Here is a 27,329-nt window from a genome sequence, read left to right as displayed (position 1 = left end):
GTAGATTAGAGGGGCTTTAGATTGGTACCACTGGTCGGCGCAACATCGAGGGCCGAAGGGCCTGTACTGCACTGTAATGTTCTATGTTCTATGTTCTAGGGAGGCATGGTGGCACAGCGATTAACACTGCTGCCTCACAGACCAGGGACTTGGGTTCAATCCCGACCTTGGGTAAATGCTTGTGTGGAATTTGCACATTCTCACTGTGTCTGCGTGGGTTTCCTCCCACACTCCAAAGATGTGCAGGTTAGGTGGATTGGCCATGCTAAACTGTCCCTTAGTGTCAGGGGGATTTGCAGTGTAAAAAGGTGTGGTTACGGGGACAGGCCCTAGGTGGGATTGTTGTCCATGCAGGCTTAATGGGTTGAATGGCCTTCTTCTATACTGTAGGAATTCTATGATTCTTCTGTCTTATCTCTCAACTCAATCAAATGCAGCACCCCTCCAATTCCTACTACACCTTCCCATGTAGGCATGAGAGGTGCAACACCTGCCCTTTTACCTCCTTCCTTCCCTGGCACAGTGGTTAGCACTGCTGTCTCACAGCGCCAGGGATCCGGGTTCAATTCCAGGCTTGGGTCATTGTTTGTGTGGAGTCTCCGTGGGTCTTCTCCGGGTGCTCCGGTTTAACTCGCACAGTCTGAAAGACGTGCTGGTTAGGTGCATTGGCCATGCTAAATTCTCCCTCAGTGTACACAAACAGGCGCCGGAGTGCAGAGACTAGGGGATTTTCACAGTAATTTCATTGCAGTGTTAATGTAAGCCTACTTGTGACAGTAATAAATCAAACTTTAAACCATTGCTAAACACTTCCTTCAAATTATTATGCAATATTTGCTGTTCGTGATGCAACCTTATCGACACTGTGGAGTCAAAATACAGATAGGGTGATTGTGCAACATCTGCATTCAGTCTTCAGATGTGACCCTGAGCTTCTGATCATCTGTTGTTTGAATTCTTTCTTCTACTCTGATCTCTGAGTCTTCAGCCTCCTACAATATACCCGTGAAGCTCAACATACACTTGAGGGAGTTCTGTTAAAAGCTCAAATGTTAACACTGTTTCTCTTTTCACACATGCTGCCTGACCTGCTGAGTATTTCAAACTTTTTCTATCTTTAGAAGCTTGAGGAACATTGACTTATCTTTCGATTAGGCACTTCACAGACTTCCAGGTTGAACACTGAGTACAATGATTTCAGATCATAACTGATGTCTCTATTTCTCTTAGAATGCAGCTGTTGGTGATGATTTTGCATTTCCCATTTACACCCTCTGCTTTAGCACTTATTCTCTCCTGCCTACCACATTATTCTCCTAAAGCCCCCAAGCCTTTCCCTTTCCCTCCTGCGTCTTCTGCCTCTGCACTTGCTGGAAGCCTGTCACATCTGCAACTATTTCCAATTGTGATGAAAGGTCATTGACCTGACATGCTAACTCTGTTTCTCTCTCCACGGATGTTGCCAGATCTACTGTGTATTTCCAATTGTCCAGCTTGCCTTTATGACAAAGGCACTGTTACGCGGACATGTTTTTAGCCTGACTCACAGTCCTTTCTTGGAGGACTTGCTACGATCTACCTCCTACCTTTTGACCTTCATGACTTGGGTGACTGTACCACTATGCAGTCACCATAATTCTCAGGATCACAGGAACACACCAACCTTCCCACTACACCGATGTATAATCCCCAGGGAAGGAATGAGGGAAGACAATGCGAAGGAAGAACAGTGCAAGTTTATGATGAACCTATCTGACAGAAAACCTTCTATTTTCTTGTTTCCAGGCACTCTCCGTGTCATTCCTTCCCAAGGATGACCCGTGTTTTACCTCATATGAGGCTGGAGATCCAAAGGTGATCTCCTGCCGGGTTTTTGCACACAGTTCTGATGGATTGTTTTCTTCTGCAAGCAGGTTAAAGTAAGTGGGAAATATAATTGTTTAGTGGGAGTGATGAGATGCATGTTCAATTGTTAGTCACATTATGGGATGATTCATAGTGGCAGAGTGTATTTAAGGAAGACAGCAATGGGGCACTTGCTGCGGGAAATCTGTAGAATTATTGGCATGCATAGTTAAGCATGAGTGTTTTAAAATAGCATGAGAGCGGGTAACTGTGAGAGCTGTACACATTTAGTGCACTGAATTAATAGAAGCTGAAAGTGTGTTCCTTTATTCGACTGATCTTTCCTTGATTTTTGTTTGGCATTATTTCCACTGCTGGAAGTGGTGGTGCCATTTGTGGATGGCACGGTGGCACAGTGGTTAGCACTGCTGCCTCACAGTTCCAGGGGCCCAGGTTTGATTCCAGCTTCAGGTGACTGTCTTTTTGGAGTTTGCACATTCTCCCCGTGTCTGCGTGGGTTTCCTCTGGTTCTCCTGTTTCCTCTCACACTCCAAAGATATGTAGGTTAGGTTGTTCGGCCATGTTTAATTGCCCCTTAGTGTCCAAAGATGTGTAGGTTAGGGGAATTAATGGGGTAAATGTATGGGGTACGGGGATAGAGCGGGGGGGGGATAGATAAGATACTCTGTCAGAGAGTCGGTGAGACTTGATGGACCGAATGGCCTCTTTCTGCACCGTAGGGATTCATAGAATCATAGAATCCCTACAGTGCAGAAGGAAGCCGCTCGGCCCATCGAGTCTGCACCGACCACAATCCCACCCAGGCCCTACCCCCATAACCCCACATATTTACCCTGCGAATCTCCCTCACATGAAAGGGCAATTTATCATGGCCAATCCATCTAAACCGCACATCTTTGAACTGTTGGAGGAAACCGGAGCATCCGGAGGAAACCCACTCGGACGCGGGGAGAACGTGCAGAGTCCACAGTGACCCAAGCCAGGAATCGAACCTGCGTCCCTGGCGCAGTGGGGCAGCAATGCTTGCCACCTGTGATTCTATGATCCCCCTACCCTCCATACTGGACGTTCACAAGTTTTCTCTTGAAAAGGCCCATATATTTTGTACGAGAGCTTACTGGTTTCCAAACAGAACCTAGGCCCGTCCCTTTAAGAACTTTGAAGTCTACAGCAGCACATGACCCCTGTAGTCTGGCTCACTGAACTGGTAAATCACAAAGCTGGAGCAATGCTCTGGGATTCCCTGGCTCCAATCCCACCACAGTAGATGGTGGGAAAGCTCCCGGCCAGCACTTGGTGAGCTGCCAGCTGCAGATGTTTGCAATACCTGAAGCTCAGCAACAATATTAAAATGAGGCCAACACTAATAACTCATGTGGCATCTCCGTGCGATGGTTTGGACAGGGGAGCTGATTTGTGCACTGTATCACTTCCATTCGAGCTTAAACCTGACCAGATAATTTAGACAAATGTCTTTCATCCTGCCAGGACATGGCACATTTGGGAGGGCAGGGGCTGACTACTGAGGGCATCGGGCCAAGGCTGAGTAATGAAGAGATGAGGATGGATGAGAGTTTTGCTTGATTACTTTTGTAGATCAGCAAGCATTTCAGGAGATTAAAATAAATGGAGTACATGACATGATGAATTGTGCATGGTCTGTTTTAGGATCAGGCTCAGGTTGATATCCTTCTGTTGTACAAGTATGTAGAAATACTTCATCCATTCTCCTGTATGTGTGGGGTGGCACGGTGGCACAGTGGTTAGCACTGTTGCCTCACAGTGCCAGGGATCCGGGTTCAATTCCCAGCTTGGGTCACTGTCTGTGTGGAGTCTACATGTTCTCCCCGTGTCTGTGTGGGTTTCCTCCCACAGCCCGAAAGACGTGCTGGTTAGGTGCATTGGCCATGCTAAATTGCCCCTTAGTGTACCCGAACAGGCGCCGGAGTGGGGCAACTAGGGGATTTTCACAGTAACTTCATTGCAATGTGAATGCAAGCCTACTTGTGACTAATAAATTAAATTCAATCATTAATGCTTTAATAAAGCAAATAAGTTGCAGTAAAGTCAAATATTCATATACTGAGATAAAATCCTTTAGTTTTGGGTGAGGGGAGTTTTCCATAACTGTAAGATCAGCAGGAACTCTGCAGAAATAACAGAAACGGCCGTCAACTTGCTAAGATGGGAGATCAGGAAGTCACTCCGAGATTACAGGCAATTGAACCTAAAACGATTGAAATTCTTCAAACTGAACATTTTAACTGCTCTGCAAAAAGACTGAAATCGTATTACTGAGAAGGCTTTAATGTGAACATAATGACCAGCCTTCAGGATGTGACTGACATGTCAATCCTCAATATTAAAATTTCACTCCAAGGAAGTGAGCTGTGAGGCATTATAGGGGGTTAAATTCAATAGCCCCTCAAGTGAACATGGGCATTGTGATATGCAATTAGCTGTGGTGTGAACTTTGTGATGCCAACTGCCTTACATGATGTTGGTTGGCTAGACACTTTAAGGCCGATAGCATTAGTGACTGACACCTTCAAAACTAACCTGCATTTCTTAAAGAGGAGATAGAGCGAGGTGGAGAAGATGCCGAGATTCATTGTGCGCTGAATCTAACCAGGGAAAAACAGATGAATGGCACAACATGGAAGCAGTGAGCTCCAAGGTTTCCTGTTGCAGCACTGGTAAGAGAAGGTGGAAAGGATGAAAGGTGTTCGATACCTTCAGTGGCCAGGAAGCCCTCCAAACCCATACTGAAAAGGCAGAGGAGCAGTCAGCCATACGGGTAGTCGGAATATAACCCCAAGGATGTGGGTGTAGCACTGCAAGAAATTCAAAATATTAGTAAATGCATCTACAGACATGTTGTTGGGGAGGCAGTGGCGTAATGGTGTTGTCACTGGACAAGTAATCCCATCGTATCGGGCAATGGGACCCTGTGCGAGAACCTCTCCGGCTACGTCGAGGGCATCCTGAAACCCATTGTACAAAGAATGCTCTGGGGACCCGAGTTCGAATCCCACCATGCACAGTGGCACAATGGTTAGCACGGCTGCTTCACAGCGCCAGGGACCCGGGTTCAATTCCAGGCTTGGGTCACTGTCTGTGTGGAGTTTGCACATTCTCCCCGTGTCTGTGTGGGTTTCTTCCAGGTGCTCCGGTTTCCTCCCACAGTCCAAAGATGTGCGGGTTAGGTGAATTGGCCATGCTAAATTATCCCTTACCGTCAGAGGGACTAGCTAGGGTAAATGCATGGGGTTATGGGGATAGGGCCTGGGTGGGGTTGTGGTCGGTGCCAACTCAATGGGCCGAATGGCCTCCTTCTGCGGTGGAGGATTCGATGATTCTCTCTGGATTCTTTGACAGATGGTGAAATTTGAATTCAATAAAAATATGGAATTAGAAGTCTCATATTGACCACAAAACCATTGTCGATTGTCATTCAAAAAAAGCCCCATCCGGTTATTTTTGTTTATTCATTCATGGAACAAAGGCATTGCTGGCTGGCCAACATTTATTGCCCATCCCTAGTTGCCCGAGGGCAGTTGAGAGTCAACCACATTGCTGTGGGTTAGGAGTCACATGTATGCCAGACCAGATAAGGGCAACAGATCTCCTTCCCTAAAGGACATTACCAAATGAAGGAAATCTGTCAGATATGTTGGTCCTTACGTGGTCTGGCCAACATGTGACTCCAGACTCGCAGCAATGTGGTTGACTTTTAACTCTGGAATGGGGCAGTAAATGCTGGCCCAGCCAGCGATGCTCTCATCACATGAATAAATTTTTTAAAAATTCCCTTTGATAGATGCACACGTTCAGCCATGTTTGTTTAAGAGAGAGCCTAAGCTGGAGCAAAAAACTTGAAAATAGCAATGCTGGTACCAAATCAGCATTACACACTAACTGCAATCAGGATCTGCCTGTTCTGCGTACTTCCAGCAGTCACTCACTGAGCCTATACTAACATTCTCACAAAAATGGCGTCAAGCACAACTCACCCTAAAGGTGTGCCAATTTGGACGCCAAATGAAGCGCTCGAACAACAGGCACTACAAATCCTAGTTTCGTGTTGATATTGTTTCTTTGATTTTTTTTTAAGACTGCCTTTACACAGGAGGTGCATTCTGACATTGCTACTTCCCCTTAGAGCACTGCACCATCCCATCAGTGTCAAACTGCATTGCTACTTTCACTCACGCTGACACCTCAGCATATTGGAACATGGAAAATATTTGTTTAAATATATATGCAGAGTTCGGCTGACTGTTCCAGGTTCCAAAACTAAAGTTCAAATATGTTGGTACCTAAAATTGGAATTGTCAAAAAAAGGGTACGTGCACTTTAAAACTGGAATCGCCAAATTGGAATTTTCGAAAGAGTAAATTCACTTTCAAATTGGAGTTGTCGAAAGAGCATACTTACGTGTATACTTTATGAAGTTGTCCAACATTGTGATTATGCATTTCTTGTAGAAAGGTGCCTTGATGCACCAGGTTTCTTAACCTGACTCTGCCTATGGGTGGGAGCACTATGGCTCAAGGAGAGACTGCCTTGATCTAAGGAAGGATATTCGTGCCCTGGAGGTGGTGCAGTAACAGTTGATGATATTTATTCCTGGATTGAGAGGTTGTCTTATGATGACAGGTTGACTAGAGTGGGCGTATACACTCTGGAGCTGAGGATAATGAGAGGAGATCTCATTGAAAAATGTAAGATTCTGTGGAGGTTTGACAGAATAGGTGCTGAGAGGTTGTTTCCCCAGGCTAGAGGGTGCAGAACAAGGGAATATAGTCTCAGGAAGAAGGGTTGATCTTTTAAGACTGAGACGAGAGGAAATTTCTTCATTGGCAGGCTTGTGCATCTTTGAAATTCTCTATCCCGGGGGCTGTAGATTCTCAGGCACTGAGTATATTCAAGACGAGGATAAAAGGAATTTCGTACTCTAGGGGAAATCAGGGATCTGATGAGCAAGTGAAATTGTGGTCATAAGATCATCCATGATCTTATTGAAGAGTGGATCAGGCTCGAGGGGTCATATGGCCTACTCTTCCTCCTATTTCTGATGTTTTTATGAGATATTCCAACTTGGGTAGTCTTGGCTTCTGGCAATTGTTTATGCCCTGCAGACCAGTGGCCAGGTTGATTGTCAATCATGGTCATTACTATATACAAAACTGGGAAGTGGAGGCAGTTTGTACTGAGTCTAGTCTCCAGAAACAATGGGCGGGATTTTCCAGTTTTGCCTGTCCCGTGACCAGAAATCCCCGCCTGAGGTTAACGGCTCTTTTATTGGTATGTCAAATGTTCCGTCCCACCCGCAATGATTCCCATGACTGGTGGGACTGGAAAATTTACCCCAGTGTCCAGATATCTTTATCCCTTGTTCCAATTGATCCATTTCTCACGTTTGCATCAGCCACAGATTTGACAACATTGTGAAGAACAGGCATCTGAACCAAAGACAGTTTCACACACATCAATCGTCTAAACTTGACTTGGTCTGAGACAGGTGAAAACAAAGCACCATTATTCTATTGTCACAGACATAATTTATGTTTTCCTTTTTTTAATTATCCCTGATCAATATGCTTATATGTAAGAGGCGTGTGTTTCCTTGTCCTCGGAGTGATTGTATCAATTAAAAAATTTCCAGCAGCAAGATTTTTGTGAGCTTTTTAAAAAAAAGCCATGTATTATCACACATTTGCCCCAGCTGTTTAAAACGTAATGTCTCTCTCACTTGACTCACACGCAAAGATTAGATTCCGATGTAGTTAAATAATACAATTAGTGCTGGCTTCAGTCTCTTTCATGGCAGGCCTGACATTTCTTAGATGAGTTGAAATGACAATCTTGTAAAGCCGAGAATTCTCAGCAATCTGCGAGGCTTCTTGTAGTCAAATTTCCAAGAGGTTGGTCCTCAGGTGAAATTAAATTTGGAACAGATTGGGAAATGTCCTTCTCCCACATTCAAAGTATTGCTATTTATTACCTTGGTTGCTTAGATGACTTGCAACTGATTTGATTACTTCCTGAGGCAGCTCTATCTGCAGAAAAGCTTCTTGCTGTTATTTTAAAAACAAACAACAAAATGGTTCCCTCATCATGTGATTTGTAAAGGTTCAAAATCCTTTTTCAAGAAGGGGTAGTGTGTTGATTACATATCCTTTCTCACCCTTTGACACCTGGAAATTCTAGTTTGGATGAGGGACTGCCATAATCTAATGAAAGGTCAATGGAATCCATTCACATTTGTCAAATACACATTGAGTTTCAAGGTTTCTTTTGCCTGTGATGAAATGGGAAAGTGAACTGGCTAGAACACTATGGTTCTTTTGTTGACCGTCCAACCTTACAGAAAGGGAAGTGTAAGTTCCCTGGATGGCTGCGAATGCCCAAGTAATTCACAAGACATTTTCTTGAGACTCAGGACAGTCTGGATCTCAAAATGTCAAAAGGTTTCATGATTTTGCAGCTGCTATTTTAACCAGCTGTTTGTGTTCAAAACTTTGAAGTATTGACTTTAAAGTTCATAATATACTGGAACATGACATTGAATATCATGTATTGCATAGGCACATAGATATGGAAAGACCACTTAAGACTTTGATAATATCTGTATCTTGAAAATATCATATTCCAAGATAACTCTCTCCCCTACTATTAATATGTTGAATAACCATTCTGCACTCTCTTCCTTTTGCCCAAGTATAATTAGTCCAATTGCCTTATAACTCTCTTCTGTACAATGGTTTTCTAACTGCAGATTGATAGCAAAATTGCCCATTGATTAGTTCACTGTTCTGTGATATTATTTTATTTGGCAGCAAATGAATATATCTTGGGGACACTTCACAGTAGTACTTTTACCACACATTACCTCAGGTAACCCTGATTAGGAACTTCATTTTATTGCTGATTTAATCCTCCTTAACATCTCACTTCTCTCATTTGTCAGAATGAACAAACTTCTGCGCAGCAATGAAGGATCAAATCGTGATGGCTGAGGTAATCAGCTTCTCAGAGGAAGCGCTGATTATGACAAGAGCAGACTCCATCGATATGTGCTTGTCATTTTCAAGCTGAGACTTGAGTTGCTGCTGGAAATAATGAATACGGTTGCCACCTGTGGTGACAGCATTCTTCTTAAATAAAGTGATTTTTACTGTTCATTTGTTTGTCATGATCGTGTCCTGTCAGTCATCAGCACACTGGAATTTCATGTGGCCAAAGATGTATTACGTTTGATGTGCGGACGTCAGGTCATGAACCTGAAGCCTGGGGTCATTACGCCAGCCCACCATAGTACAGTGGGCTGGCAGTCATAGAATCATAGACCTCCTACAGTGCAGAAGAGGCAATTCGGCCCATCGAGTCTGCACCGACTCTCTGACAGAGTATCTTACCCAGACCCTCTCTCCCACCCTATCCCGGTAACCCCAAACATTTATAATGGCCAATCCGTCTAACCTGCACATCTTTGGACACTAAGGGGGCAATTTATCCTGGCCAATCCACCTAACCTGCACATCTTTGGACACTAGGGGGCAATTTAGCATGGCTAATCCACCTAACCCACACATCTTTAGACATGGTTTTGTAACTGGACTTATACCCGATTAAGGTACTTAACGGCCCAATTGACTGCCAGAGCACATTGCCCATGCCATAATAAGGTGGGTACATGGGAAACATGGCACCTGTGGAATTCAGGATTTTGTTCAGGGACTATTGAAAGGGTTGGTGATAAAGGTTGGAGGTGGGTCTATGCCTGGCTTTAGCAGGAGAGGCTGCAGAGAGTTAGTTATTTAAGACAATTTTCATGTACATATCCCTCTGATTGGATTCAAGGCAATCCCTCAGGGGAGGGTCCAAGAAGTTGGTGGTACGGTCATCTTTGAGCACTGTACCATTTGTAGAGTGAAATGGTGACCCCACTGATGCGCGACAATCAAGCACGAGGTACAAGGCTTCAGCGATTGAAGGCTTTTATTGACAAACAATGGAACTATCTAACACGAGTACACCAATCCAGACTGGAGGGGTCCCGCCTGAGCAGAGGGTCTTATACCTCTCCCCAGGAGGCGGGGCCCGACCGGGATGTGCCATAACAACATCCACCACAGGTATATTAATCCCACAGTGTAAACACCCTAACCCAACAACATTATAACAACCCCCACAGTGGCAACACCCTAACCCAACAGTAACATTGGAATAACCCCACAGTGGTAACCAACGATGGTTCACCACACCCACCAACCCCCACGATGGGCATTGCGCATTCCGTGGGAGGCACTTTCTCCAGTGAGGAGCAGAAGCAGGAGCCTAACTGGCCAGGGACAGGGCTGCCGTGAGTGACAGAAAGTGGCATAAGCTGCTGAGGCTTGAGGGTCTATGGAGGGAAGACTGCAGCAGGCACAGAGACATAGGCCAAGGTCATTCCCTGCCAACTGAGTTCACAGCGTCTGAATGTCACTAACTGCAGATGACAGAACAACACTGTTTCTGCAGGCTTCACCCATCATGAGAGCCTGTCACATCCCGATGTGACATGCTGGTGACTGCATTAATCGCTAATTGTGTGAATGGCCACCTGATGAGACTAACATTTTTGGTTGACAAATAGCTCACAGCACGTGGCCGAGTTTCTAACTGGGCAAGAACATGAAATTGAAAAATTACGCCTGCTATGTACACATCATTGGCATTAAATAGGTCATTTTCCATCAATATAGTGACTGCAAATTCAAATTTTCAATTCTAGAATTTTTAAATTTACTTTGGAATTTATTCTGAGCTTCCTGTTGTTTTGGTCAGATTATCAACAACAACTTGCATTTATTTAGTATTGTTAAGGTGGAAAAGATTCTCAAGATGCTTCGTACAGACATAATGGAAAAGATGGATATTGGGCCAAGGAAGGAGGTATTAGGGGTGATCACTAACACATGGGTATAGGAGGGTAAAAATTACATTACTGGACTGATTTACCTCTAGACATTGTTGTGAAACTGTTTTTGTTAATGGGAACAAGAATAAACCAGCGGCTTCTAAACAACCACACACCTCTAACAATGCTATATTTTCTCTTTCTCGAGCAGTTAATTAACCAAAGTTAAAGTTAAAGTTTTCTTATTAGTCACAAGTAGGCTTACATTAATACTGCAATGAAGTTACTGTGAAAATCCCCTAGTCGCCACACTCCGGCGCCTGTTTGGGTACACTGAGGGAGAATTTAGCATGGCCAATGCACCTAAACCGCACATCTTTGGACTGTGGGAGGAAACCAGAGCACTCAGAGGAAACCCACGCAGACATGGGGAGAATGTGCAGACTCCACCCAAGCCGGGAATCGAACCTGGGTCCCTGGCACTGTGAGGCAGCAGTGTTAACTGCTGAACCAGTGAGAGTTAAAGGATAGAAATTAATCTTGGGCAGTGGCACAAAGCTGGTGACATCGTACCAGTTACTCATTCTATGCAGCGTCTGATATTTAATCCCATTGGCAGCAATATCAGGCGCAATGGGCAGTCAATCCAATATCATTTGCTTTCCGCCACTGACCGAGACAAGTTTCAATCTCCTTGAATCCAGTTGTGCAGAGTCAAGTCCTTGTGTATAATTGCCTGATTAAAAAGAGAAAGAAATGTCTCTTTACAAACTGGATAAATGCAAATTACTACAAATGCTGGAATCTGAAACCAAAAGAGAAAATGTTGGAAAATCTCAGCATGTCTGGCAGCATCTGTAAGGAGAGAAAAGAGCTGATGTTTCGAGTCCTGATGACCCCTTCGGAGGCCAATCCACCTAACCAGCACGTCTTCCGGACAGTGGGAGGAAACCAGGACACCCGGAGAGAAATCCATGCAGGCACGGGAGAATGTGCAAGCTCCACACAAAGGGTCATTTGGACTTGGAAAGTCAGGTCTTTTCTCTCCTTACAAATGCTGCCAGACCTGCTGAGATTTTCCTGCATTTTCTCTTTTGGTTTCAGAAATGTTTCTTTACCTGGACTGGCATCATCTGTCCAAAAATCAAAGTCTGTGTCTTCAATATTTTCGGTAAAGTGACTCAATTCAACTTGAACTCAAATTTTATTTTGGCAAAATTACCGACTACACCCTTCAAACAGCCAGGTGCAAATCACAGCCTTTTGAAAACAGCCTCACTGACTCACCACTGAAGGTGGGCAGAGATAACGTTTCGCCCATGTTATTCTGTTTGTCTACAAACAAAATGGCTGGGGTTTTCAGGCCCCGCCTATGGCAGGCATCATCACGGGAGGGATGGGAAGGTTTGGAGAGCGGTCAGAAGTCAAAACCTCATAGGGTATGGCCTAAGGGAAAATTGATTAGTTTGTTGAGAAGATGTGGATCCATTGGTTTTAGAACGTTGTGGATTGTTTGACTTGGAATGTTGGTTGACCATTTTAATATATTGTGGGTTGTCTCAACTCTAACTGCTGTTGGTGGAATTTATTACAGCTGTGATAATATGAGCAGGGTTTTCAGAGCAGATTGTTGGATGTAGATTGGCCTCAAGCCGCCTTCATGTGAAGAAAGTTTTGAATAAAAAGGATTTCATTTTGCAGCATTGTAGTTACAGAACATCAAGTGGGCAAGGAAAAACCTCAAAGATGAGTCACAGAATTATAATGACAGTGCTTAACACACTGTAGTAGAGGTATGCTTTCTACTGAGTGCCCGCTTCACTTGCTCAAACATTCTATTCAATGTCTATTGGCTACACCTCCAAGGCAATCTCCGTCTCTCCTGATATTAGAACCACGATATTGAAATGAATGTTCCTTGGTTGCCTTTGGCTTCTTGATTCCTGTTCAATGAATAAGTTGATTGTGTCAGGGTTGAGTCCGATTTCTAGTGTGTAAAAGGAGATACCGTACCGATGTGTGCGTGTTTTGGGTTGTGGTGGGAGAGAGAGTGGAGCAGTTTTTGTATCAATGAATGTCCCAGTGTTGAGTGCAGTTAATATTGTAAACACAAAAGTATTTTTTCTTCATTTACAAAGCTTAAGGATCGGGATACGATATATAAAAAATGAAAAAGACTGAAATATGGTGAAGAATTATTTTGGTCAAATTTACATTTACAAATCTATCATTAGAAATCCACAGAATAACCAAATTGAGGAAAAAACATTCTAATCTCAATACACAATTAAGGTAAATAATAAAACTCTTCCAATGTGTACAGAGGGTGGGATTTTCTGGTCTTTCCCACTGGAAGGATCTTTGAGTCCCACCGAAAGCAACCATCCCCCCAGGAAAATCCGTCACAAAGGGAGTTGGAAAATCCTAGAGTGTTCCTGCTAAGTTCTGAATCATATGCAGCTGTGATTTAATTTAATTAATTATTTCAGGGAAATAATTAATTAAATGTTAGACCTTTTTACTTTCATAGAATCCCTGCAGTGCAGAAGGAGGCCATTCAGCCCTTCAAGTCTGCACCAACCCCAATCCCACCCAGGCCCTATCCCCATAACCCCATAACCCTCACTAGTCCCCCTGATATGAAGGGGCAATTTAACATGGCCAATCCACCTAACCCACACATCTTTCAGACTATGGGAGGAAACTGGAGCACCCAGAGGAAAACCACGCAGACACGGGGCGAACGTTCAAACTCCACACAGACAGTGATCCAAGCCGGAAATCAAACCCAGGGTCCTGGCGCTGTGAGGCAGCAGTGCTAACCACTGTGCTGCCGTAATTTCAATTTCATTGAATATTAAAAATGTTGTGTGTCTCCTTCTGTGCAAAAAGTGACTAATATCTTGGAGTGCTTAAGTGAGCCAATTTGAGATTGTGTTGAACTATGGAGCCAATGTCACGGCTGAATTCCTCTCCCTTACTTGGGACAGATCAGTGGGACATTTAAAAACCGCAGCAGGAATTGCACTAAATGCAATCTTGCCTTATCCATATTAAATTGGCTATGAGATTTGAAAAAAAAATTAATTTTCGCAATTTCTTCAGCAGTGGGGATGTTCTTTTATTTATTTCTAGAATTACTTTATGAAGATTACTTTTTTTTTCATCACCCTCTCTCTCAGCATGTGCCCAAGTCTTGGCACCTTGATGGTTCTAATTTATAAGTCTGCTTCTTTATACAAACGCCCACTTACACTTAGGAATCTCGGCTTCCAAAATTGGTTTTCCTTATCTCCTGTATCTACATAACGGTTTTGAGAGCATTTAACAATGTTTGAAGTGGAGTTAAACATAGGTAAGTGTTTTACTATCGGTAAACGTCCGTCATCAACAATTAAACTCTCATTGGCTGCAAGCTCCTGCTTCCTTACGGTCATGGGTTTTATGCTCTTAAAGGGGAGGTGCAGAAAACAGAGAATCAGTTGGCTCACTGTGAACCAGATTTGCATTTGTAACAAAGCTAGGGCCTCACATTGTCCGGAATTCTTCCAAAAATATTCCAAGTGTCAATTTCGCGGGAAAATTGGAGTAATTCACATTGTTTTTTTCAGTGCGAGTTCACACTAGAATCTTTAAAGTAAAGTTTAGTTATTAGTCACAAGTGGGCTTACATTCACACCGAAACGAAGTCACTGTGAAAATCCTCTCCCACACTCTGTGCAATGCAGAGGCCACCAGGGTGAACATCATTAAATTTCAGAGGATGGGGCCTATTCTCACCCAGGAAGCTGAAACCAACTGAACTATCAGTGTCCTGTTTGTGGCCAGTTCGATTGTTGGCCAGCCCGGGACCCCCGCAGTGCTGCCCACCCTCAACTCCCCACAGCCCGATCGCAGCCCCCTGACCAGTCCCGGGCCAGCCTCAAACCCTCCACTCCCGGCTTTCCCCAAAACACTCAATAATTCATGCGTTGTTATCAACAAACTTAATGGATGGGATTCTCCCAAATAAATTCTCAGTGTCGAATTTGTGTAAAAACCGGAGTAAATCACGCTGGTTTTTGCCGTGGGATTTTCAAATGGAATCTCCCACATTCTGTGCATTCTCGAATGCCCTCGCACTATTGGTAAACTTCCCTCATCAACAATTAAAGTCTCATTGGCTGCAAGCTCCTGCTTACTTACGATAAGACTCACACGAAGAAGCTGTGGGCACAGCCTATTCCCTCTGGAGAGGCTGGCAGCTCGGCGCTGAACGGGCCACTGCACATGCGCCAATCTGTCAGTGCAGACATCAGCGCATGCACAGTAGGCCGCACTGCCAGTCTCCCGATCGCTGGTCTCCTGGACATGTCTGGGGCAAGCCCCTTCCCCCCCCCCCCACCCCCCACTCCGATGTCCAACGCTGTGATCCCGCATCACTGCCCCTCTGATCCCCACGCCCATGATCGCTGGCCCCCTGCCCGCCTCGTCTCCCCTCCACCTGCCCACTGTCCTGATCTGCCGCACCCCCAGGACAGTCCCAATCTGGCCCCAAAAACCCCGTAGTCCCAAGCACCGCCCGCCCCCCCCCCCCCGCCTCACCCCAATGGCCAGCCCCAATCGCTGGCCTCCCTCCCTCTGCTCGCGCTCCCAACGCTGAGTGGCAGCGGGACCCCTATCCCCAGAGGCCCCACTTCCATTAGGCCCTGTCCCCAACTGGGCCTGCCCCCTTGGCACTGCCCGATGCTCAGTGGGCAGTGCCAAGATGCCCCCTGGGCATTGCCACTTTTCCCCTTGGGCAGTGCCAGGGAGCCAGGCTGGCACTGCCAACTTCCTGGGGGGGCCTCCTTGGCCCTCCTTCACTCCAGTGGGTTGGCTCACCAGCTCCCCGCAAGTGGGGAGCTATTGTAAACCCTGCTGGAGTGTAATACTCCTGGCCAGGGGTGGGGTGAAGAGACTAGCCGGCGCGGGGACTTCAGTCCGTTCTACTGCCCATTTGAATACATTATACAGCTCCGCGCTGATTTCTGGCGTGGAGCTGACAGCGCCAGAAATCCGGCAACTGGGAACTCACGGAGTTTGTGGCGCCCAGCAGGAAGTCCACAAAATGGCCTCCACTTTAGCAGCGCAGCGAGCTGGGAGAATGGCCCCCAACATATATGTTAGATTCTGAATAATGGTAAACTTGGATGAACTGCTGAATACAACTTTCCACTTGTTTACTCAGTTTCATTTAATACACAGAGGAAAACATGCCTTGGTATTCTTTGGTTTAGTTAATATAGTTGAAAAACAACTGTCCATTGTGCACACGTACCCAAATATTCCACTAAAATCACTCAATAAGCAGAGACTTCTTTGAAAATGCCACATAGTTTGTCATTGCATTTTGGTGTAATTTGTGTCCGCCATCCCGGCAACGACTCTGGAACTGGTTGCCAGGGCCCCAGGATTAGCTGGGGGTCTTAAGGAATCGAAGATTAATTTTCAGAATGCTGCTCCTGTGAATAAAATTGGAGAAACATTCTAGGAACATTAAAGACAATTATCTGTACTTCCCATTTCTTTTTACCACGTGTGTCTAATTATTTTTTTGAAATGATTGAATACCGGGGTAAAAAATAATAACTGTTTGCCTGATAGTCAGGAATCATCCAATAGGACGATGCAGAGTCTATTCATTTCCCAATAAACCATTGGGGACATCTAACATGTTGGTCGGCCAGTGCCAGGATTGTGCGGTGGGGGAGCTGGAAGAAGATTGTCAAGACTCAAGCCAAGCCTGGAAAATACCCAGAGCCTTCCGGAAATACACAGAACCAGAATTGGCCGTCCTAAAGGACAGGGAATGCTTTCGGGGTACATTTTGTTTGGTTCTCTCAGGTCTGGCAGCTTTTTAAGTATTTGATATTCCAGCACCATCTGACCTTGCTAGCGAAAGTGCAGTAATGCAGAGGCGGCACGGTGGCACAGTGGTTACCACTGCTGCCTCACAGCGCCAGCGACCCGGATTCGATCCCCAACTTGGGCCACTGTCTGTGCGGAGTCTGCATGTTCTCCTTGTGTCTGCGTGGATGTCCTCCGGGTGCTCAGATTTCCTCCCACAGTCCAAAGGTGTGCAGGTTAGGTGCATTGGCCATGCTAAATTCTCCCTCAGTGCACTTGAACAGGTGCTGAAATGTGGCGACTGGAGGATTTTCACAGTAACTTCATTGCAGTGTGAATGTAAGCCTACTTGTAATAAATAAACAAACCACACTGTTTTTATTACTTACGATATTTTTTTATTTGCCCAGAGGCATCTCTTCTGTGATGATCTATTTGTACAAACAATCATTCAAAATCATGGCAGGCGCTGGTGAAATATTCAAATAGAAAATGTGGATGAGAATGCCTTCATTTTAACAATGGAATTTATGAGCTTGTGCAGGAAATTATAGCAAGAGTCAGAATATTCCATAAATGTTTCATGTCTTCCAACAATTAAGTGAATCACCGGTCAAGTCATCAGTAGACAAAAGCTAAAGATAGAGTTTGTTTAACTAAATGGTATATGTGATTTCAATGTGAGATGCCAACTCATTTCTTACCTCCCCGGTGAGATTACTGAAGATATTTCTCAGCAGCTGATTCTCTCGGAGTGATTGTGGGATGTGGCCCTCAAACGGAGAGGGCGTGGGCAAGGTCAGTTTTCCTGCCTTGGGTCCCATCAATCAGCACTTTACTCCACATGTGTCAAATCGTGAGACTGCTCATTTTGCTTCCGGATGTTTGCCCCACCTCTCCCGAGAACCGTGGTTTGTTCCAGTTACACGGGTGGCGCACACTCACCAGTCCTTTAATGACCAACCTTTTCTCATCTCTGCCAAAGCGGCGGAATCTTCCCATGATTTGTCAGAGGGTCAGTTTCAGTGAGAGAACTGGCCTGTAGCGCCCCAAATGCACAGCCCGGCTCTCTCTTCAGATTCTTTGGCGCTCTGTACACAGAGAATCTGGGGCCATGGTTTCTGCTGTCACTCCAACAGGGCCCAATGGTGCCGGCAATGCCGCCTTCACAGCAATCAGGGCACCAACTTAAACATGCACCCCAATTTGTATCTGAAATTAATTCCATCTCACTCCCCACAGACACAGAGGATCCCCCACCCCAACAAACACCTGTGCAATTCTCCCCCCAACATCTATCGGGGCAACACCACTCCCCATCAACTATCAGGGCAAAACTGCCCCCTCACAATAAACATCGAGGTAAACCCCCCAACAAACATAGGGGCAAACCCCTCATCAACCATCGGGGCAAACCCCCCAACAAGCATCATGGCAAACCCCCCAACAAGCATCATGGTGAACCCCCCAACAAGCATCGGGGCAAACCCCCCAACAAGCATTGAGGCAAACCCCCCTCCCTCAGCAAGTACTGGGGCAAACTCCCCACACAAGGGGAAGCCCCCCAATGTAGATCTCAGAGAGCCTGGCCTCTGGCACTGGCCCTGGCACAGTTACTCTAGCACTGCCAGGTTGGCATTGATGTGGTGCCAGTGGACAGTGCCAGGGTACCAGGGAACAGTGCCATGGGCATTACCCGGGCATGACCCTCTCCCTCCGGAGGCTATACTTGTCTTTGTGCCCCCGGCGGGTTCCCCTTGATATCTTCCCATTATTTGGAAGCTGCTGTAAACATCATATCGGCGAGGGGGGATTTCCCTACTCGAGAGGAACATATGGCGGGGAAACCCTTTAAATACAATTAAACTGATCATTATAGAATGGGTGGGAGCATTGTTGTGGTGAGGGGGCGGAGAAAATCCGGGAATGGGATCTCGCCGGTAAGATTCCTGTTCCCACACTCTTGTGGGAATTTGCCAACGCCGCCAATTTTGGCCCGTGGCAAAATCCAACTGAAAATCCACTCAACGGGGGCTTGCAGGTGATTTAATCATAGTTACACACCTGACATCATCTAAAATCCCCTCACACTTCTTTCCAAGAAGGATCCAGGGATAACAATTAGGAGACTGAAGCGGCACAGTGGCACAGTGGTTAGCATGGCTGCCTCACAGCACCTGGGTTCGATTCCCGGCTTGGGTCACTGTCTGTACAGAGTGCGCACCTTCTCCCCGTATCTGTGTGGGTTTCCTCCGGATCCTGCAGTTTCCTCCCACAGTCTGAAAGGCATGCTGGTTAGGTGCATTAGCCATGCTAAATTCTCCCTCAGTGTACCCGAACAGGTGCCGGAATGTGGCGACTAGGGGATTTTCACAGTAACTTCATTGCAGTGTGAATGTAAGCCTACTTGTGACACTAAGAAATAAACTTTGAACTAATTTTATTGCTCCCAACCCCATAGGCGCTCAAGCCAAGCATAACACCTCGACTACCACCCAGGCTGTGGTCAACCCACTCAGCACAGATTGGTCTATGTGATCCAGGTCAATAGGAGACAGTCCACTTACCACATGGGCTATCAGGGGAAACCTCTCTGATAGGTGGTGCTTAGCAGCGAGTCAGCAAAGCACAAGCTCCCAATTTTCCACTTCATGGAAAAAAACATTTTAAAAATGGCAAAAGAATAAAAGGACACAATTGATAATTATGACTCTGGCGTCATTAAAGGGGCACGCATCATTTAAGCTTGCTTTTGATTATTCAACAATAATTCTTTACATGCCAATTGGTATCCTCCAGGAAATAAAACATGTCAAATATCTTGCAAAGAAAATAGATGGTTCAAGCCAGTACAGTTTTTTAAAATGTTATACTCTGACAGATTATTAATTTTATGTTTATTACAAGTATCCATAGGGACCTTATATTTAACTAGAGTTGCTGTAAGCCCATCGTGAACTGGTGGTGCCTGAACATGGCTGCAACTCTGTCAATTTCAGAAATTAACAGCATGTGAAATTGCAAGGACAAGGAGGTGAAATAATAAAGGAGAATCTCTGATGTGAGCATGTAAATCATCCAATCCCTGTCATCGCAGTCACCTACCTCAGTACAAGCATTTACATCACACACTTGTGTGCCATTTTAAGTGCTAAGATGGTAAAACTATTGACATAAAACATTTCAATACTGCAATGTTCCATCTCTACTTTTTGTACTTAACTCAAATATGTTTCCTAAACAAGTCATGTTGTGAAGAAATCAGTCTTCGCTGCCATGTCACTTTTGAAAACGGTTCAATGCCACATGGCTATGGTTCATATCCTGGCTCAGGGGTCTTGACTGATGCTAGTTTCAGTGACCTCTGCAGCTGAGAGGTGTTTAAATTCTTCCCAGCTACTCAAAGAACAAAGAACAGTACAGCACAGGAACAGGCCCTTCAGCCCACCAAGCCTGCACTGATCACGTTGTCCTACCTTGACCAATTGCTTGTATCCCTCTATACCCCGCCTGTTCATGTGCCTATCCAGTTAAGTCTTCAATGTCACAAACATATCTACCTCAACCACCTCACTTGGCAGTTCATTCCAGGCCGCCGAAATAGACTCCCTGAGAAATTTTGGCTTGATCCTGCTTTTCTTTCTGTTATCTCATTCCCATCCCTGATTGTCCCAACTGCTCTTGTTACGATCCATGTGGGAGAACTGTAAACCAAGCGTGGTTAGCACTGCAACCTCACAGCGCCAGGGACCTGGGTTCAATTCTGGCCTCGGGTGACTGTGCAGAGTCTGCATGTTCTCCCCGTGTCTGCGTGTGTTTCCTCTGGATGTTCTGGTTTCCTCCCATAGTCCAAAGATGTGTGGATTAGGTTGATTGGCCATGCTAAATTGCCCCTTAATATCAGGCGGATTAGCAAGGTAAATACATGGGGTTATGGGGATAAGGCTCGGGTGGAATTGTTGTCAGGGCAGGCTCGATGGGCAGAATGGCCTCCTTCTGCACTGTAGGGATTCTATGATTCTGAGTAACCAAGTATGCTACACAATCCACAAATGAAGACATTACCAACAAGATTTCATTTTTTGTAATTTTACTTTAAAACGAATCAGAACCAATGCAAATTAAACATGAATTAACAGGCAAATGAAACTTCAAATAAAAAGATAGCTTTCACTTGAAATAGTTGCTACAACAAAGATATATCTTACACAAGCACAAACTCCCACATCACTTCCCATAGCCATGTGGCACCATGTGCAGATCCAAAGTTCTCTAACTCGGCATTTTCACTCAATTGAACTGGCCCCTGAATCGCAACCACCGACAGCTGTATTCCATCTGAGGTCACAGGAGGCAGTCATCACCCAAACAGCACACTCAGGCAAAAACTCCTCAGCTAAGAAACCTCTAGAGGACACAGATTCCCCAGAGGCTCTTTTATCAAATCTCCATAATAAATCCTGTTAAACTGTCTGATCGGCTCTGGAAAAACTGAAGCAGTGGCAGTAAAATTGTCTAATTCACAACCCCTACTCTCACTGTGTCTTTGGCTTTTTGTCCTTCTTAACTGTATAGCATAAACATAAACACAACACCTTGTAAATGTGCCTTCTCTGTTCTTCCCTCTGCTGCAGCTCTCCTTTGTCTGCAGCTCTCCTTTGAGTCTGACCACATGGCTTTCATATGTTAACACCCTTCCTGCTGGTACTGTTTCCAGATCACAGCTTGCCAGGTCACATGGACCAGCATTTTGTATTATTGAAGGAAATTTCGTTCAATTCTTTTACAATTAATGCAAACCCTTCAAAGTCCTTTCCAACCATTCTTCAAACCAAATACAGATTCTGCAGATATTGTATAAGAAATTCCAAATTTTCCTTACTGCACTGCTTCCGGGTCCATGATCATCACACTCCTCATTCAAGTTCGTTTTTACACAGGTCTCTTGAATGAGTGGCTTCTTAATAAACAAGTTGGGATTTTCAATGCCAGTGAACCCAAAGATCCTGAGCTCTAGCCTTGTTCAAAGAGCCTATCTTCTCACAAGACCGAACATTAGACATATTTAACAATGGCTAAAGAAGGGAACTGATATTTGAAGCAGAAGAATCTGAATTACAAATGAAGATACAGAAGATGACCGCCACGGTGCATCATGCTGAACTCACGAGACAGTCAAAATAACCAACGCATATCTCTAACAGCTCAATTTTTATTCTCCCCAAAATTAGTTCTATTTCTGCCATCGACTTAGTGTACATGATACAATGAGAAAGGGAAATGTTTGATTTGATTTATTATTATCACATGTATTGGGATGCAGTGAGAAGTACTGTTTCTTGCACGCTATACAGATAAAGCATACCGTACATTGAGTACATAGGGTAAAAGGAAAAGAAAGGAAGCAGAATATTGTGTTACAATCATAGCTAGGATGTAGAGAAACATGTTAGGTCCATTCAAAAGTCTGATGGCAACAGGGAAGAAGCTGTTCTTAAGTTGGTATGTGATCTCAGACTTTTGTATCATTTTCCTGAAGGAAGAAGGTGGAAGAGAGTATGTCCAGAATATGTGGCGGCCTTGATCATGCTGGCTGCTTTTTCGAGGCAGCGGGAAGTGTAGACGGAGTCAATGGATAGGAGGTTGGTTTGAGTGATGGACTGGGCTACATTCACAACCCTTTGTGGTTTCTTGCGGCCTTGGTCAGAGCAGGAGCCATACCAAGCTGTGATACATGTGGAAAGGATGCTTTCTAAGGTGGTGTCTTATGAGTTTAGCAAGTGAAACTGAACAGGTAGACCTCCTACTCAGACATGATGCTGCAGCCATTAACTTAATTAGCTCCATGGTTCTTTTGGACGACTCTGTAGAGTTCAATAAAAGAAAAAGTAGCTGCGGCACGTCCCACAGTGAAATGTTTTCTCCCTGTAGTTTTATCATCTGAGGGTTTAGAAAGAAAGCAGTGTAGAAGTGTTGTGTGCTGTGAATGCCTATGTTGCTCAGGGCAGGGGACCATCCTTTGTATCACTAGGTCTATTGACTCCCCGTCAACAGACTAATGCATCTTTAAGTAAGACCTTTAACTTCCTCTGCTGCTCCCCCAGCTTTCGCAGTTTCACCTCTACTCCGCACATTTGTTTTTGTCTGTCCTGTCTGATTTCTCACACAGCAAATATTTTCATATTCACGAAGAGGTGAGTTCCAACACACTGAATGGAAATGTACCCTCGGAATAACCAGCATAGCAGATCAGCCAGAGATAATTTGGTTTTGTATTTATACAGCACTTCTGCGGGGAATAACGTGCTTGAGCATAATTGTTTATGTAAGTGCGGTGCCGTGGATATCAAACATAAAGCCAGGACCTGCCAAAAGTAGACATTTCCACACTAGTGCTCAATGTATTCCTGAAAAGTATCAAAAGGAAATATATTATATTATGAGGTGTTAACATTAACGCAATGGTGCTGCTGATTTTATAATTTAAAGTACTTTTTAAAATGGTAAATGTATTTATTTAATTGTTAGTGCAGAGCAAAGATTCTGTTATGATCAATGGGGTTGAATTCAGTCTCGTCGCAGCCATTGTATTATCAGAAAATAGGTGCAATAATAATCAGTTCAGCAGAGCGGAGGCCAATCTGCCTGGGCAGTCAGGCCACTTGGTTGTGGCCCTTCATAAGCACACCCTAGCAGCTGCCGAAAATACCCACAAGCTTCACTTCAATATTGAAGTGAAGCTCAAACGATTATTTCCAGACTTCAGCTACCTCGACACCAACCCTTAAAGAGGCTGCAGGAGGGTTTTCAATGAAAAGCTGCGACAACGGATGAATGAACACCGCTCGACAATCACCAGGCAAGACTGTTCTCTTCCTGTTGGGGAGCACTTCAGCGGTCACGGGCATTCAGCCTCTGATATTTGGGTAAGCGTTCTCCAAGGCGGCCTTCGCGACACACGACGGCGCAGAGTCGCTGAGCAGAAACTGATAGCCAAGTTCCGCACACACGAGGACAGCCTCAACCGGGATATTGGGTTCATGTCACACTATTTGTAACCCCCACAGAGTTTCACTGGCTGTCTTGTCTGGAGACAATACACATCTTTTTAGCCTTCTTGATGCTCTCTCCACTCACGTTGTTTTGTTTCTTAAAGACTTGATTAGTTGTAAGTATTCGCATTCCAACCATTATTCATGTAAATTGAGTTTGTGTCTTTATATGCTCTGTTTGTGAACAGAATTCCCACTCACCTGAAGAAGGGGCTTGCAGCTCCGAAAGCTTGTGTGGCTTTTGCTACCAAATAAACCTGTTGGACTTTAACCTGGTGTTGTTAAACTTCTTCCAGTATTTATTGCCATCCCATTGCCCTTGAACTGAGTGGTTTGCTCGGCTACTTGAGAGACAACCACATTGCTGTGGGTCTGGAGTCACATGTGGGCCAGATCAGATAAGGACAGCAGATTTCCATCCCTAAAGGACATGAGTGAGCCAGATAGGTTTCCATGACAGAGGTTTCATGTTCATCGGTAGCACAGTGGTTCGCACTGCTGCTTCACAGCTCCAGGGATCTGGGTTCGATTCCCGGCTTGGGTCACTGTCTGTGTGGAGTTTGCACATTCTCCTCGTGTCTGAGTGGGTTTCCTCCGGGTGCTCCAGTTTCCTCCCACAGTCCAAAGATGTGCGGGTTAGGTTGATTGGCCATGCTAAAATTGCCCCTTAGTGTCCTGGGATGCGTAGATTAGAGGGATTAGCGGGTAAAATGTGTAAGGATATGGGGTGGGATTGTGGTCGGTGCAGACTCGATGGGCCGAATGGCCTCTTTCTGTGCTGTAGGGTTTCTATGATTTCTATGACTTTTAATTCCAGACTTTTTTGAATTCCAAATTCTGCCGTGGTAGGATTCGTACCCGGGTCCCCAGGCCATTGCCCTGGGTTTCTGGATTACTAGTCCAATGACAACACCACTGCACCACTGCTTCCCCTACATAGCATGACTAAATTATGATGATGAAGCTTAAGGATGCATTTAGTTGAGTTCTTGGGCCTCTCTATTCTGGCTTGGTAATGTCGTGCACGATTTGCTTTGTGTTTGATTTGGGGTACTGATGAATGTAAGCCCCAATTAGCAATTCCAGTTTTACCAGAAATATTGTACATTTGATTTGAATACAGTATAATTTCTGTAAAGGGCAATTGAAATTAGATAGTAAAATGTGGTAGCAAAAAGGGACATACTGGATAAGCGACTATTAATTGTTAAAGTACCCACAGCTATTATAAAATTATAGCCTCATGCTCACTTAAATTCAACTAATCAAATTTTGTTTAACATTGGGATGTTGATAAGTTAGTCTATATAATACAATTTTTATAGTGCAGAACTTACTGTAAGTTAAGAAGAATAATGATTATGTTCTGTTACAGGAAACATATTAGTTCAAGAGACCGTACCACTGAGCACAGCAAGACTGAACAGGAAATATATTAGATTTCAAAAAGACACGCTGACAATTTTACTTAACTAATGCACATTTTCACACTAAGCCCATACCCTGCTGTTGTAACAACTCTTACTGCACAATACTTAATACTTTTGTTGCTTCAGGGCACAGAAAACTGAAAATCCTTAGTGCTATGAGTAAAAGGACATCCATACTAACAATTCTGGTAGAACCTCTGGCAGAGGGTCACTGAGAACTTTATTTATCTACTGGACACGCTTGCAGATGCAGTTTAGTTTTAAAGTTTATTTATTAGTGCCACAAGTAGGCTTACATTAACACTGCAATGAAGTTACTGTGAAAATCCCCGAGTCGCCACACTCCGGCGCCTGTTCGGGTACACTGAGGGAGAACCCAGCATTCTCCCTCAGTGTATCTGTACATTTGTACAAGGCATGGCTAATTTGCAATTGTAACTAAAATTTATCTTTCAAATGAAATTGAAGTAGAAGATGATTGTTGCCAGTCATGATTTCTCTATTACTCTGATTAAGGGGTCTTGGATTGGTGAAATCTTCAGAAGAAACTGCAACCTACGTTAAGGTCTTTCAGCTTACATTCGTCAATTTCTGAGTATTTCAAGAGCAAATCACTGATTGAAATGACTGCTCGTCCTAACAATGGTCCAGATTAATACATAAATATTCTCCTTTCAAATACTGTTTTACAGTTTTAATTTCAGATTTCCAGAATTTGCAGATCCATCACCAAACATTTCCCCAAAAAACTGATTCAACCAACCTTCTTCTGCACCATCGTTTTGTTGGCTGATTCCAGACGAGTGACGGCCAAGGAGCATTTAACATCCTGGATATTTCTGATCTTCACAGAATGCCTACAGTGCAGAAGGAGGCCATTCGGCCCATCAAGTTCTGCACTGACTCTCCGACAGAGCATCTGACCCAGGCCCCCTCCTGTAACCCCACGTATTTACCCCGCTAATCCCCCTAACCTACACATCTTGTGACACTAAGGGGCAATTCAGCCAATCTGTGACCAATCCACCAAAGCCCGCAGGTCTTTGGAGTGTGGGAGGAAACCGGAGCATCCGGAGGAAACCCACGCAGACATGGGGAGAAAGTGCAAACTCCACACAGACAGTCACCCAAGCCGGGAATCAAACCTGGGTCTCTGGTGCTATGAGGCAGCAGTGCTAACCACTGTGCCACCGTCCTATCCCTTTCTGACTACCATTAAAAGAAAAAAAGAACAATAATGTCTTTATCTATAAATACAAAAGAAAACTCACTTTCATGTAAATGATTGATGAAGAAGCAACTCATTATTTTCACTGGCAAACATGCATTGCGGTCTTGTTTGACTGGCTTCACCAAGCTAACAGCCAGATTATGTAGATAACCCTTGCTGTCTGGTTTATCATTGTTGACTGGCCAGACTACTTTGGCTCCTCTTGGTTTTATGTCCTCCATGTATGGTTCTGTTCTTCTTTTAGCCATCTGATTAGGACGCTCAGTTCTTGAAACACCCAGGAACTAAGGCTGGATCATCTCCAACATTTTTCTCAGCTCATTGTCCCATGATCTAAATCCATTCAACCAACTGCTTCATAGAATCATAGAATTTTAGGATCATGCAGTGTTGAAGAGGCCCTTCGGCCCATCAGGTCTGCACCGGCACGCGAGAAACACCTGACCTTCCACTTAATTCCATTTACCAGCACTCGGCCCATAGCCTTGAATGTTATGATGTACCAAGTGCTCATCTAGGTACTTTTTAAGGGATGTGAGACAACCCGCCTCTACAATCCTCCCAGGCAGTGCATTCCAAACCATCACCACCCTCTGGGTGAAAAGGTTTTTCCTCAAATCCCCCCTAAATCTCCTGCCTCTCACCTTGAACCTATGTCCCCTCATGACTGACCCTTCATCGAAGGGGAACAGCTGCTCCTTATCCACTCTGTCCATGCCTCTCATAATCTTGTACACCGCGATCAGGTCACCCCTCAGTCTTCTCTGCTCCAATGAAAACAACCCTATCCAACCTATCTATGCGCACCCAACTTCTCTTCATAACTTAAAAGTTCCATCCCAGGCAGCTTCTTGTGTAAATTCATATTTTAATATTTAAAGTAAATCTGCTACTACCCACAGATATTTGCTGGAGATTGGAAAAAGTTGCAGGATTCTGAGGAAAGAACAAGAAGGAGGGACCAACTGGAGAAC

The sequence above is a fragment of the Mustelus asterias genome, chromosome 18 (assembly GCF_964213995.1).
Source record: "Mustelus asterias chromosome 18, sMusAst1.hap1.1, whole genome shotgun sequence".
In the NCBI taxonomy this organism is placed as follows: domain Eukaryota; kingdom Metazoa; phylum Chordata; class Chondrichthyes; order Carcharhiniformes; family Triakidae; genus Mustelus; species Mustelus asterias.
The sequence above is the reverse complement of the archived record's forward strand: the minus strand, read 5'-3'. Positions refer to the sequence as shown.